This window comes from Cuculus canorus, chromosome 4 (assembly GCF_017976375.1).
Source record: "Cuculus canorus isolate bCucCan1 chromosome 4, bCucCan1.pri, whole genome shotgun sequence".
Lineage (NCBI taxonomy): Eukaryota > Metazoa > Chordata > Aves > Cuculiformes > Cuculidae > Cuculus > Cuculus canorus.
The window spans coordinates 44,916,113-44,930,695 of record NC_071404.1 but is presented as its reverse complement, the minus strand read 5'-3'; the positions used below and the strand labels follow the sequence as shown (position 1 = coordinate 44,930,695).

The window sequence follows — 14,583 nt, the reverse complement described above, 5'->3', positions numbered from 1 at the left end:
TAGGTGATGCTGGCATCATGCTGCAGACTAGTCTTTTCCTGTATTGTAAAGCAAAGACTCTCCTTGTGTTTGGTATCATTATCAAATACTGCAAATTCTACGCAGTTTCAGATTATTGCAAAGGCTAGTTGCCAAGTACCTTAACCATTCAAGGGGCAAAAAGTTGTAGGGCTATGCAACTTTTGGTGCTGAAGCTGAAAGTGGATGAGGTCATGTCATATTAAAGGGAGACAGAAAAGCAGTGTATGTAGGACTTCAGTTGAAGAAGACCTCTGAGAACAGCAGCTTGTCAACAATGATGCAGCATTATTTCTAGCTATAGTATAGAAAGAGAAAAGGGACACCTTCAATAGCTAAGCTCTTTGGCATGAGAAAAAAGCAAGGAATGTGCAATGAAGTCCTCTGACTGCATGAATTACAGTTTTCCAGTGATGATTTTGCAGTTGTTCTTTCTTAGCTTTGCCTTTACCTTTCACAGAAATTATTTTTTTTCTCCTGCTTGCTTCATCTGCCTCCCTTTTTGCATTTCACAGAATCACAGAATCACAGAATCACAGAATCACAAGGTTGGAAAGGACCCATTGGATCATCGAGTCCAACCGCTCCCAACACTCCCTAAACCATGTCCCTAAGTACTTCATCCACCCGTTCCTTAAACACCTCTAGGGAAGGCGACTCGACCACCTCCCTGGGCAGCCTGTTCCAGTACCCAATGACTCTTACTGTGAAGAATTTTTTTCTGATATCCAACCTGAACCTCCCCTGACGGAGCTTCAGGCCATTCCCTCTAGTCCTGTCCCCTGTCACTTGGGAGAAGAGGCCAGCTCCCTCCTCTCCACAACCTCCTTTCAGGTAGTTGTAGAGAGTAATAAGGTCTCCCCTCAGCCTCCTCTTCTCAAGGCTAAACAACCCCAGCTCTCTCAGCCGCTCCTCATAAGACTTGTTCTCCAGCCCCCTCACCAGCTTTGTTGCTCTTCTCTGGACACGCTCCAGAGCCTCAACATCCTTCTTGTGGTGAGGGGAAGTTAAATTTGCAGTTAAAGAGTTTGCCTTTCTTTTCTGACTTCTCCATTACTTACAGCAAGTTCTATTACCTCATTTACTGTTACCACAAACATCCTCATACTGTGGAATGAGAAAAGTATATCTAATGGTACTGAAAAAAAAATAAATAGAGAGGTCCATACAGTCTGCTGTGAGAACACTAGGGCACAAGTCTTCTTTGATTTTGAAAGCAAGTCTAATCTTTCACCTAAAATATCTTTGCTTGTAGTGAAGTATTCATTCTTTTTTCCAGAATAAGAGTGTCTACAGGAGAGTTATACTGTCATAATCAAAAGGGTGTCATTAATTCTGGTACAGTTTGTGCTGGTAATAACTCTCTAAATACAAGCTCTTAGATTTTTTTTTTTTTTTCCTTTTAAAGGTAGCCATTATTTTAAAGTACTGGAAAGGTGATTTTTATTTTATTTTTTTTCAAATCCCTCTCTGTGAAATGTTATTGAGGGCTTAAACATAAAATCCCTGTAAAAGATGTTGCTGATACTGTGCAGTAGCTGCAGATGCACAGCCTAGCATCTATTAATGATAACGTGTGGGTTAAAAACTTTTCTTTTTCAATGTTTGAAACTCTGATATTGTCTATGCAGACACACTCAACAGGGTGGCTTAGCTAAAGTCATGAAGTTAATGCACATTTTAAAACCTCCCAAGAAGGGCATGTTCTGGTGAACTAAACCCCTTCTATTTCTGTATGTTATTAACTAAATAAAATGTTACTGTACTTTGTGCTATTCAGTGTTACTGCTTTCATGCTTAGCTCCTGTACTGAACGTGAGACATGTTCATGATTGGTGTTAAGTATTTAGTAGGAGATGCTAGTGAGTCAAAGGCCTGGTCCTGCTCTGGAAGTACAGTGACTTAAATGAGATTTTTGCAGTCATCTCTATTGCCTATGATTTTGTATAAAATTAGTAGGAATTTTTTTGAATCCAATCAAAATGTTGGCCATATGGACAGCTTAGAACTCAACACTTACTGCAGTGCTACCACGGTAATAATAGAAAGGACTGGAAAATTAGAAAGGGCAAACAAAGAAGCTGAAAGTGAAAGAATTAACCATTGCAGTGTTCTTTGCATAAATAGGATCTGAGAGGGAGTAAGCTTTTTAATGGAGTATATGTGATAAAACACAGGCAAGCTGTATTTTTCTTCCTTTTTTTCCTCCCCGTGTTCTTCAAGACACTATATGATTTATGTTTACATTTACAATCAGTTTACTTAACTATATTTTTTCTCTGTAATTCTTGTAATCTTTTAAAGATACATGTAAATATGCATCTTTTTATGATTTGCCAGCTACATATAAAACCTGCAGGCTGCTATAAAAAATACTTCCATTTGATTTGCATTTTTATCGCCATTGAAGTTAAGAGGGAACTGTTATTCTGGATTCAGTTCAACAATATGGGCTAACAGTTGATGCAAAAAAAGTTCTGCTGAGGGAAGAGATCTGCATATAAATTGATCAAGACATATGGTTAAAGTGTCTTAGAAAGGTTCAAAATTTCTCTACCGTTTTGGCAGTCTGTCTTCATAGTAAGGGTTGATGGGGTATTTGACTAGCATTTATTTCACAGAAGATAGCAACATGTACATTATCTCCTCTGTTATTTATCATTATCTAAACAAATTTATTCTTCCAGTTATGTAAAATATCTTAGTGAATGTAAAGGCTATAAAATCCCTACTTTGCTGTGGAATCGTTAAAAACAAATATATCTGTGCACGGAATTGCTCTGCCTTATGCTTTATACTCAGAACTGTATAGACTCATTGGTTTTCAGTGAGGTTTACTTGGGTGTGTGTAAGATGGTGAGTTATGCTGGGGTTCGAGCCCTGATTGCTGAGTGTGTGTTGGGCACAGAGCCCCATCCGGTAGCTCTTTGACCAGCACCGGCACGCTGGAGCATTGTAGCTTGTTCCCAGGATTTCTGAGGTAGAAAAGTATTATCTCTGAAGACTGAGGCTTCGCTTTTTCCTGCACGGAGGTATTCTGTATCTTACAATGGTACCTTGAATTAATCAAGAGCTATTTGCTCAACAGTGAGTGAGCTTGGATTATTAAGCTCCTTGTGTTTGATCTGCTTCCTGTTTCAGTAAATAGCAAAACTTCCAATGAGAATAAGATTAAGCTGTTACTGTATTTCATATGCTTGCATAATAAAATGGTGGTTCTTGCAAATATTTCCAATGATAATTTCAAGTACTGAAACACCAGCTCTGCTCAGGACTAGATTTCTACTGAAATCGGCTTTATTTGTTTTCTGTGTTTCATAGAGGATGAACTGAGCCACTTCTAATTTTCAGGGCAAGGTATTTCACAGTATCTCCAGAAAAGGATTCTTAATGAAAAAGTGAAAGAGCTGGGGGATGTGGCAGGGGTGGGGTGGGGGGAATCTCAGGCTGATTTAGGTAATATATTCAGCTAAATGATCTACAACATTCCTTAGTGTGCCTTATTATAGAGAGCATCAAAAAAAGTCTGTATGTATGAGCCTTTTCTGATTTATTAAGCATTAGAGCCTACCTGTGATACTGTAACAAATTGGAATTGTTTGTCTGAAATATAGAAACGTTTTGGTGGATTTGTAGTAAGCACAGAGGACTTCTTAAAACAGATTGCCACAGCCAGGTGGAAAGCAGTGGAGAACGATTGTGTTTATAGTGAGGATCTAGTTCACAGGCAGAGCAGTTCTGGAATAAAAGCTTTGGAAAAGCCAGGACTGGGGAAAATATGTCAGCTGAACTTTTCAGGTTTGCCTTACTGACAAGTGAGGCCAAATAAATGAGATTTTGATTCCATAATGATGACTTTGTTTCAGAGCAAGTTGTAGAACCCATTTCCTATTGGTCAGATGCTGTGAATTTGTCCTTTTAAATGCATCATCCTTGCTCTGAGTTTTATATCATTATCAATGAGGTTTAGATCCAGCCTTGCTCTCCAAAGGGAAATATTTTTAAACAGTGCTCAACGTATTTAAGTATTTTGTCATACACAGGTATTATGCAGAATTTCTGTTTATTTCTTGTAAACCTAAGTATATTTATACAACAAAACTGACATAGAATATGTGATTAAAAGAGCTGATTTTAGCTTTGTCACGTGGGTCATGAATTCAAGTGAAAGAATACACACCGGTGCTATAGTGGTGTCTTGCCACCTAGGATGAGCCAGATGGTTAAAAAAGTGTTAGGAAACAAACTAAGTGGTATGCCACAGCTGAGATCTAGGCATGCCCTTCACTTCAGTGCTTTGCATGCCATATGCTACAAAATGCTGTATTTTGTTGCATTACTTGCTGATCAGGTGTATTTGTGGAAGATATTTTAAAAGCCTGATGCTGAACCTGTTAGAATGCTGTATGTGCAAAACCTGATTACTCTGGAAAAACAACGTGGGATTCTAGATTACCCTTAACAAAGTTATCATAATGTATGTAGCATTTCAGTTAAATATAGTAATTGTGGCTTATAGAGATGAATATTTGTAATAATCATCATTTGGAGTAATCTACATGCCGTTTCCTGATCTAACTATGGAAAAGTACTGAAACGAGCAAGCATACACCACCACCCCCCATATTAGACAATATTTTAAATAGCTACTGAATTTCAAGTAGGGAAAACACTAAAAGCCATATTTTCTGCTTCAGTATTAAGATAGAGCAAAAAGTCTTAGCTGTTTAGCTTGAACTTCAGCAGCTGATCAAGCTGTTGTTTCTTAGCTATGAGATTTGTGGTCGTCAGCAATGAGAGAATAATGCCTGTGTCATTCAAAACTTTATCATTGTCATATTTCTATAAGGAGGCAAGAAATACTTTTAAGTCTACAAATAAGACCACTTTGATTTGCCAAAAGTAAAACAGGGTTTTAGTAGAGCTGAGGCACAGTAATTTTTTTAAACTGTAGGAGCTTGATTGTTTTTTATAGCACTGAAGTCTAATTATTCAAGACTGGACTCAGCTGTCTGCAGCTTACAGCAACCACTCCATCTGGCTTGCGCTAGAAATTTTAAATAGCCCCTGTAAGATTAACAAATCAGTCTACCAGGTCTGTGGCATGATTGAGTATATTTTGCCAGCACTTGGTGTTCACTTCATGAAATAGACACCCAAATCATGACATTGCTTGAGAGTTACGAGTTCCTGAAATGAACAGGAGAGAAGAGAGGTAATATTTCTTTGGGAAGTGATGCATGTAGGGTTATTTCAGTCAATTAGGACTTCAAACAAAGCACGAAACCAGATACTAATGGTAGGACTGTGTAAGATGTCAACATGGATAAACAGAATATCTTTTAGTTTGGGTTTTGTTTTGGGGACTTTTTTTTTTTTTGGTGGGAGCTGGTATAACATGTTCACATATCTTGTGGAAAATTAAGTACCTGCTAAGAACAGAAAGACTTGAAGCTTAATACTCCTGTTCTGGGGGTAAATTCCTTTTTAGAATGTTGTCAGTGAAAGAACCAGAATACTCAATTGACACTAAACTTAAGCAGCCCAACATAACCAGTTCTAGTGGTAGGATATCATATCAAATTTTAGTTCTATCCAAATGGAAATATGTTTTTAATACCTGCTGAAAATAAATGAGTGCTTCTGCCTGAGTGGGTGAGTTTGGATTATGAATGTTTTATTTGAAGAAAACTTCCTAATCAACCCTGATTCTGCTTCTTGGTTCTCATTATGGAGTGGTTTCAGAACACATTCTTTTTGAATTAAACTCGATACCGATGCACTCAGTCTGCCAATGGGCATTTAGTCCATGAGGCTGACCAAAAGTTAGGCCTAAGTAAAACTCTCAAACACCATATTTTCAATCTTCGATACCAACTTTCTAGTCTACAGATGTGCTCCTGGGGCAGTGTACTGCTTGCTAGCATACACACAGTTAGAGGCATGGTATGAATGAACAGAGCACAGTGTATTCTATATACTGTGTTTCCAAGTGGCTGGGGCATTCAGACCAGATCTTTAGTCTTGCCTTTTGATGGGCAGTGCAGGTGGTAATTTCTTTTTTTTTTCCCTAATGGCAGTCATCTATTTCTAGGGTTTTATCATCTGCTGCTTTAGATGCATCTCAGGGAAACTGCAGTTTTCTGTAAGGACACTATAATACTTTTCTCTGATGCTTGATACAAAGTAGAAGTGGATTTTCATTTTGGTGATGTAAATGTGCCTGGAAAAGACCATTGTTTTGTCTAAATCTGTACCTACATGCTCTTAATGGCATCAATTTCAGGTGACTGTTAGCAAGGGATATAGCAAAGCTTTATTTGCTTTGCTAAGGCAAATTTACTAAGTAGTATTTACTAAATAGTGTAGGTAAATATTTTAATGGTTGTTTATCTCAATTATATTATGATAAAATATTAAAGCATTAAACCAAATCATTATCGTAAAAAAGCTAATTTTCCAAAAATGAGTTACTGATATTACATGCACAGCAGACAGTTTCCTGACAATGAGATCTACTTTTTTCAGCTAAGGGCAGAGGTTTGAAACTAAAAGACAATACAGCATTGGTGGTTTTGCAGGTTTTCTTGTGATGACTTGGGCTCACGACAGAAACAGCAGTTCAGATGGTTGAATGGCAGTCCAACCTAGTAATCCTATAAGCCTCTGCAAAACTTTTATAGTGAGAGATCATAATATAACCGGAGGTATGCCATAGAGCATACCTCTTAAAGGCCCAGAAACTGTTACACTCAGACACTGTGACAATGCTGAGTGGGAACATGTTTTCACACTGGTTTACATGTTGGGAGATTTAGTCTATAAATTCTTTTATTTTTAGTGTGATGCAATGTATGTGCATGTCTATACGTAGCATGCAGTATAATGTTGGTGTTCTAATTAGCTCCAATAATATAGGCAAAACTTAGAAGGTAAACAGTGTAAAACTTCACCTCAGCTAATTATCCCCACTCCTGTGATATCTGAACACAGGAGGAAAAAATCTGGAGCTGTAATTTCAGTCACAGTGGAGCATATATTGTAATGTTTTTCACTTTGAAAGATGAGTTATTGCTTTCTTAAAGTAACTGGTAATGATGTGCTTCATCATTTCTTTGTTAAGTTTTGGTTGACAAGAATTTATTCCACCAGTACTAATCTGAATTTTCCCAAATAGGAGCAAAAAAGTTGGAAGCTTCTACTGCATATTGTATTGCATTAAGTTGTTAAAGATTACAGGAGCTAAGGAAGGAGGGGGAAGGAGTATCAATTTGCTTCCTGTGCTTTCAGTGAGAGCTCATTTTACTTTATTATTTTAAAGCTCTCCGCGATGTTTTATTTTTTAATATCTTTTTCTTATGGTTAAAAAATATCATAGAATCAGGACAATAAGCTGTTCACTAGGGTGTCCTAAGTAAGAAGTTTTTACCATTTTTCTGATTTGTATTATTAATACTGTTTATTGAGTGGTATTTGAATATTTCACAAATAAATAATGTTTTAGTTATTTCTGTATTCATTGAAAAAATAGTGCATGTGGCTAGGACAGCATGCGATGTGAGTATTAGACTATTTGTAAATAAAAATAAAGCCCAGCGATTAGTTTTACAGCTGACTTTCCCAATGGATGTAATAAATCTCTAAGATGTTACAGGAAATTACAGTATGTCTGGAAGTACAGCCTAAAAACCCTTTGCTGTGGCTCGATGATTTAGGTTGGAACAGTGCAGGAAGGTGGAAGAAGACCATCTTTTTTTCTGTGATGGGTAGAAGCTGTTAGACCCAAGACTTCATTAGTTTGTATGAGATATAAACATGCCTCTGCAGAGAAGAATGCCTGCATGTTTAGTTAGGTGATTTATTCTAAAATCAAGTTCAGCCATCTGGAAGAACTGAGATCTTAGGACACGTATAACGTGTTGGTGCAGTACGGCTGTGTGTTACAGTGCTAGCTGCACTGAAATGGAAGTTGTAGGCTGGACTGTATTGGGTGAATAAAGCAGACTCCCAGTTGCGTCATTTCAGAGAGAGATATGTAAGCGATAAATGTCTAAGACTAAACATCTGACTTTCTCTGAATAATGTGTATGGCAGGTCACAAATGACCAGTTGGAAAATAACAGTTTATTCCTTTAAAAATATAATATGAAGTCTTGTGAGAGTACCATATCACTTACATATTTTCTGCTATACCTTCTCTGCCTTAGGAAATCCTCTTTATTCCCTACAGCAGTTTCCTTAAGATTTATTCCATTATTTTTCTTTTGTGTTTTCATGGGTCAGCCTCGGAGTCTTTTCTCATAGCTATTTCTAGACTTCTAACAGAGAAACTCAATGCTGAAACCATTTCCTTTTAGATGTTGTAAGGTGTTCTCAGGCAATGTTAGACAATCTGTTCTGGAGTGATTGTTGGCCCTTTTAGCTCAAGGAGAGAAAAACAAGTTTCATAAATTGAATCCTAATCTGCCAACACATTAACAAAAAGTAGTTGTACCTACCCAGTTAATTTTATCTTGTTCCAAATCATTTTACAAATTTTCAAATACACAGCTTTACAGAATGACGTTTTTTGGGGAATTGGATGATGATTGGTTTAATGAAATATAGAAAAAGGATGCTCCCACCAATGCTGATTGAGGGGAAGAGGTGATGAGTGTTCTGTTGTATGTAACATTTCTGTTTTCAAAAGTTTGTGAAAATAGTCAAGCTAAAAATGGAGAACCACACTTTTAATTGGGATAAGTTGTATTTGCTCTGATAAATTCAGTGTGCTGGTTGCACAAGCTAAGAGCCTTGCCCTGAAATAGCTGACTTCTCCATCACTTGCAGCATGGCTCTGAAAAGCTATCAGTCTCTTAGATTTGATTACCTGCTTCTACATCTAAGACATAATACTTTGTTGGACATACAATTTTGTGTTGCTGCAAAGCTGTAGTTGTTGGGCCAGCCTGGCAGATTTGTGAGGTGAGGTCTTAGATTTGAAGGAAATGGGTGAGTTTTTTGTTTGGGATGGTGGGAGGAGAAAAAAAAAGAAGGGAGGCAGGGGAGAAAAGCTTCCTGAAGAATGCTCTGATTTTGGAGACAGCTTTTTTTTGAGACAAGATAAAATTATATTTCTGCTGTTTAACAGAGTTACTAGGTCACCACACTCATGGTTCAGTAAGCATTCTATCTCCTTTTGCAGTCAGTAAAGGTGATTTTAGATAAATAGATAATCATCTTAACAGTTCTGGGAAGAGCTGTGTAAGAATTGCGTAGAATATGGGTGTGTTTTTTTCATGAGACAACTTGCACTGCATTTTAATTTTGTTACAGAAATCTTGTTTTCTTCTTAAAACCATAATTGTTTTAAAATGGTTATTTCAGCACTGTTTACAGTCATTTCTTTTGTATCATAATAATTGTCTAGCTACAAAAAAGATTTTCAAATGCTTACAGTACACAGCCAAACAATATGTAATTGAATGCAGCTCTCATTGAAACAGTTTTTCTGACCTGTTGTTTCAATCTGAATATGATGTTTATTTACCACCTTCATTATTGCAGCATTAGCATATAGAGAAGCTGTGCCATATCATCATGTACTTTCCTAACAGATGGCCACTAACTTCTTGAAGGCTTTTTTGTACTTGCTTAAAATACCCCATACTGGCACACAGTTTCTTTCCTCAGTGTGATGTGTGATTGACTGGTTGAAATAGATTAATCTGCCTCTCCTCTGGTCTTTGAGCTTGTTTCGTACTGCAGCAACCTGGGTTTTGACTCTTAATTTTGCAAAATGATCAAAGCCACTTTGCTTATAACATGGTGTGGAAAGTTCTGTTCAGTTGTATAATCTCTGAACATACGGTTCAGGTCATAGCAATAACTGAAGACCACATTTCTGCCAGAAGATGTGGAAAAATATCCTTTGTTCCTGCTCCATCATAATTGTCCTCTACAGACATTCCAGCTTTAGGATCTTAAGTTTCCCTTTCTTCTCCTCTGAGGCTGTGAGAATTTCTCTAGTTGTCTCTGTGCAAAACTGGGGCTGCCTTTCTGTTACGGAATGTTTATTTGCTAGCTGTCTGGCTGTTGCTCTAAGTTGTATTTTGTGCTTTAATATGCTGAATGTGCAGGTGAGGAACTCATCAATGTTAAGTGTCATAATAACATTTTTTGGAAACTTACCTATGTCCAGGTACCATTAGATATTTGTTCCAGTAAGTTAATACAGTGTCTTGCTAATTTTCTTTGTCTGATTTAATTATCCCTGAATGTAAACAATGATTAGGTTCATTACTCTCTGTTTGGAAAGGAAATCTTGGCTTGGGAAGACTTGATTAGGAGTGGTCTCTAAGCATATATATTCAAATGCAACTGTTTCTAAGTGATTTTATGCCTTTAAAGACTCGGTTCTTCAGTCATGAAAATGAACTATTGCTCCCAAACTGACATCACTTCATTGTATAAAACTAAGCATATTTTTAATATTTTTATAATATCGTTTGAATTTTCAAATGTACTCTTAAGTGCCTCTTCTTGAGTCTTAAGTAAAAGTTCATTTATATCACAGAAACATGTTCTGTGTGATGAGTGGCAAAGAATTTATGTTGCTGTATCTATTTGTTTCTGGAGAACAAGTTATGGCCACAAGACTAAAAATCAGGTTATCCTGCCTATTAGTTTCATTTACGAAACAGGATAGTGAAACAAAGAAAGTGTGAAAGAGAGAAAGGTATGAGTGCATCACGGTAAAAAGGAAGTCTGAGAAGCAACAGATGTAGTTAACAGTGGAAGAGTTAGTAGTTGAGCAAGAAATAGTTTTGGCCCTTCTTTGACAAGACACTTATTTCTTATGGCAGGCTTAAGCTTAATTTTGTGGTTGAACAAATCTGGGCCTGAGCTTTTGGAAGAAAAGACTAGAACACATTTTCAGTGTTCTGGAAAACAAGGGAAAACTAGCGTTTTTCCTGGCTGTGTTGGTAGAAGAACAAGGAGAAGTCAGATATGAAATACATAATTCTTAACTTTACAAAACCTCCTGGGAATTGTTGTTTCTTAGGTACCTTCAATTATTTACAGCATTTCTGGGAATTACCCTTTACCTGCCTTTCTAGGTGAGTCTGTCTATAAAAGTGATCATCAAATGAACTTAGTATATTCTTGCCCTCATGTTGCTTAGTAGGCCATTGACTATTTCTAGAAAGGACATCATAAATCCAAAGAAAAACAATTAATATAGAAAAGCTTGAAAGAAGTCTTGGCAGTTGCTGCTACCGTCTGTAGTAAAACAGGTCTTTCATGTTTCAAGGGCTTATGAGTCCTAATCATCATGATTTTTTTTAATCTAATAACTGAACAGCTTGTGATTCGCCATTAGAAAACTAATGTCTCCCAGCAATAACAACATGACTGTAGACTTAGTTGGAGGTGGGAATCCTGCCAATAACCAATTACACTTACATCCTCCCTTTGCAGCCAAGCACCCACACAGCAAATGAAGAGCAAAAGTGAGAAGACTTGTGGGTCAAGATAAAGACAGTTTAATAAATGAAGGAAATCGGGGAGAAAAAAAACCACCCAACTGATTCAAAGGCAATCGCTCACCCCCTCCTACAAGCAGATTAATGCCCATCCCAGTCTCCAAGCAACAGCCACCTTGGAAGTCAAAGCCTCCCTCCCTCTTCTTCCTTTACCCCAGTCTAATGGTTGAGCATGACATTACCTGGAGTGGATTATCCCTTTGATCACTTTGGGTCAACTGGCCTGGCTCTGCTCCGCACCGAACTTCTTGCCCACCCCCAGCCTACTCACTGGGATGGGCAGAGGGAAAAAATGAAAGCCTGGACAGCAAGCACTGCTTAGCACTAGCACTGTGTGGGCTGTTGTGTGGAAAGTGAACATCGTCCCAGCCAGACCAACTACATGCCCATAGTTCACTTTTGAATCCTAACATAAGTAATCTGGGCTCTTTTTATTTGTCTTTACAAATAATTGTGATGATTTTTGTTGTTGTTGTTTTCTTTTTCCAAGAGTAGCAGTATTTTTGGAAGTTCAGATCTGTTTAATTACATGAGTTCAGGAGCTAGGACAGACCCTTAACTGAAACGTCCCAACAGCATGGGCAGATTAAACTTCATTACCTTGAAAGTGTTAAGCCAAGGCCTGACAGGTCCAGATCTCTCCAGTGTTAGGAAAGAGAGGAAAGGACGGGGGATGAACTAAGACATAGATGGGAATACAGCTTTCTGAAGACCCAGGCTTTTCCCTGTTAGGCGTGGCAGTGGTGCTTCTGGGAATGTTCTGCTTATAGAATCATAGAATCATAGAATAACCAGGTTGGAAACGACCCACTGGATCATCCAGTCCAACCATTCCTAACACTCCCTTAAACCATGTCCCTAAGCACTTCATCAACCTGTTCCTTAAACACCTCCAGGGAAGGTGACTCAACCCCCTCCCTGGGCAGCCTGTTCCAGTGCCCGATGACTCTTTACTTGAAGAATTTTTTCTGATATCCAGCCTGAACCTCCCCTGGCAGAGCTTCAGGCCATTCCCCCTTGTCCTGTCCTCAGTCATTTGGGAGAAGAGGCCAGCTCCCTCCTCTCCACAACCTCCTTTCAGGTAGTTGTAGAGAGCAATAAGGTCTCCCCTCAGCCTCCTCTTCTCCAGGCTAAACAACCCCAGCTCTCTCAGCCGCTCCTCATAAGACTTGTTCTCCAGCCCCCTCAGCAGCTTCGTTGCTCTTCTCTGGACACGCTCCAGAGCCTCAACATCCTTCTTGTGGTGAGGGGCCCAGAACTGAACGCAGTGCTCAAGGTGCGGTCTCACCAGTGCCGAGTACAGAGGGAGAATCACCTCCCTGGACCTGCTGGTGACCCCATTTCTGATACAAGCCAAGATGCCATTGGCCTTCTTGGCCACCTGGGCACACTGCTGGCTCACGTCCATTTGGCTGTCAACCATTACCCCCAGGTCCTTCTCCTCTGTGCAGCAATCCAGCCACTCTTCCCCCAGTCTGTAGCACTGCATAGGGTTGTTGTGCCCCAAACCATTATGGTTTTCAAGTTCTCTTGTGCAGGCAGTTGGCCCTGGTCATTGGCTGTTGTAGTCAGCTTTATTTCATATATGCCTAAAATAATTGACAGGTGATTGAAGTAAGGCAGTGTGACAGGAGGTGTGATAGCATCCTAGGAGTCAGCAATACTAGCATAAAACATTTTTTTTAGTGAGCCTGGTATCACACTGCTGTTGTCTCTGTCACCTTATATGCAGCGTTATATTTTTTAATAAAGATCATGGTAGTGTGCTAGTAACAGTCGTCTGAAGAATTCTTGCCTAGGGATCCAAATGTAAAATGGTGTTTTATTTTAATGTGCATTTTTGAAAGTGGATTATGAGACACTAACATTATTATAGCAAGTTCAGAAAGTATTTAGTTTTTGCAGCAGATGCAAGACAATTGTTCATGAGTGTTTAGGGAGGTGGTGAGTTGGTTTTGTCTCAGCGAGAGCATACTGATTTGGAACAGAACAAGGAGTTCCACTAACTTAAAGAGAAAAGCTATTCAGAAAATTCACAGCCTTTTTTAAAAACCTTTGCTTAAAATAAGCAGTGTTATACCTTTAATATACTTAAGATAAGTATTGGAAGTTTACGTAACAATTTGCAGTTGGAACTGAAGATGTCTGACCATCTTATACCCTAGCCCTGGCAAACCAGCAGCATCCTTTTGTAATGGGATATTACTGATCAAGTTTTTAATCACTTGTATTTTCTTACCTGAGGTGAAATTCTGACCTAATTAAAGCTAATAGGTGATATCTGTTGAAACTTTTGCATTCAGAATTTCACCCCTACTGTTTAGGTGCTTTTAATTGAGGTATATAAATAATTACTGTATGAGAGAGGACTGTGATAGCAAGGAAAGGTAGCCAAAGCCGTGAAAAGAGAAGAGCAATGAAGAACAGGCATAAAGGGATGATATTTTTTAAAAAAATATAAAGATACAATGACTTTATAAGATAAAATACTTTATTATCAAATGTAAGAATTTTTTAAAATAAAGTCAACTTATTTTTGCCCTTATCTGAATTCTGTTCAAGGATTAGTGCATTAAGTAGCCGGGCAAGATTAGCATCAATTACACTGTGATTTTTATCTATAAGCAGGTTGTGTGTGTCAGGGATTACAATGAGGCTGACTAGATGTTAAAGGTGACTATGTGCAGACCAAAGAATGCATAGATGATAAATGAGAACTAATCAGAAATGAATATTGCCTTACTTTAGCCCAGTTCTAAAACTCGGGCACTACTGTAGCCTGCAGTGTTAAAGAAGAGAAAAGCCCAGGAGAACTAGCTCTTTTACACAGGCTGCGGTGGTCAGTAGCATTCATCAGTAGGCTTGAATGGTCTCCAGTGCTAAAAAGGGAATAATCAGCATGTTATTTAAACCCCTGAGGTTATTCTTTCCGCAGCATGACCACAAGTGATACCCAGGAGGACTAGCTTTTGCTGAGTCCTACAAAGCAATAATTAAAATAATGCCTTGAAACAGAAGGGTTTTAAGGCAAATAAACTGC

The 14,583-nt window shown here is 38.3% G+C and overlaps 1 protein-coding gene across 5 annotated transcripts in view; it reads left to right on the top strand.

The window, feature by feature from the left end:
- Positions 1-14,583, top strand: part of GRIA2 (glutamate ionotropic receptor AMPA type subunit 2) — a 96,310-nt gene that overhangs the window by 23,878 nt on the left and 57,849 nt on the right. The gene's annotated exons all lie outside the window — the stretch shown is intronic.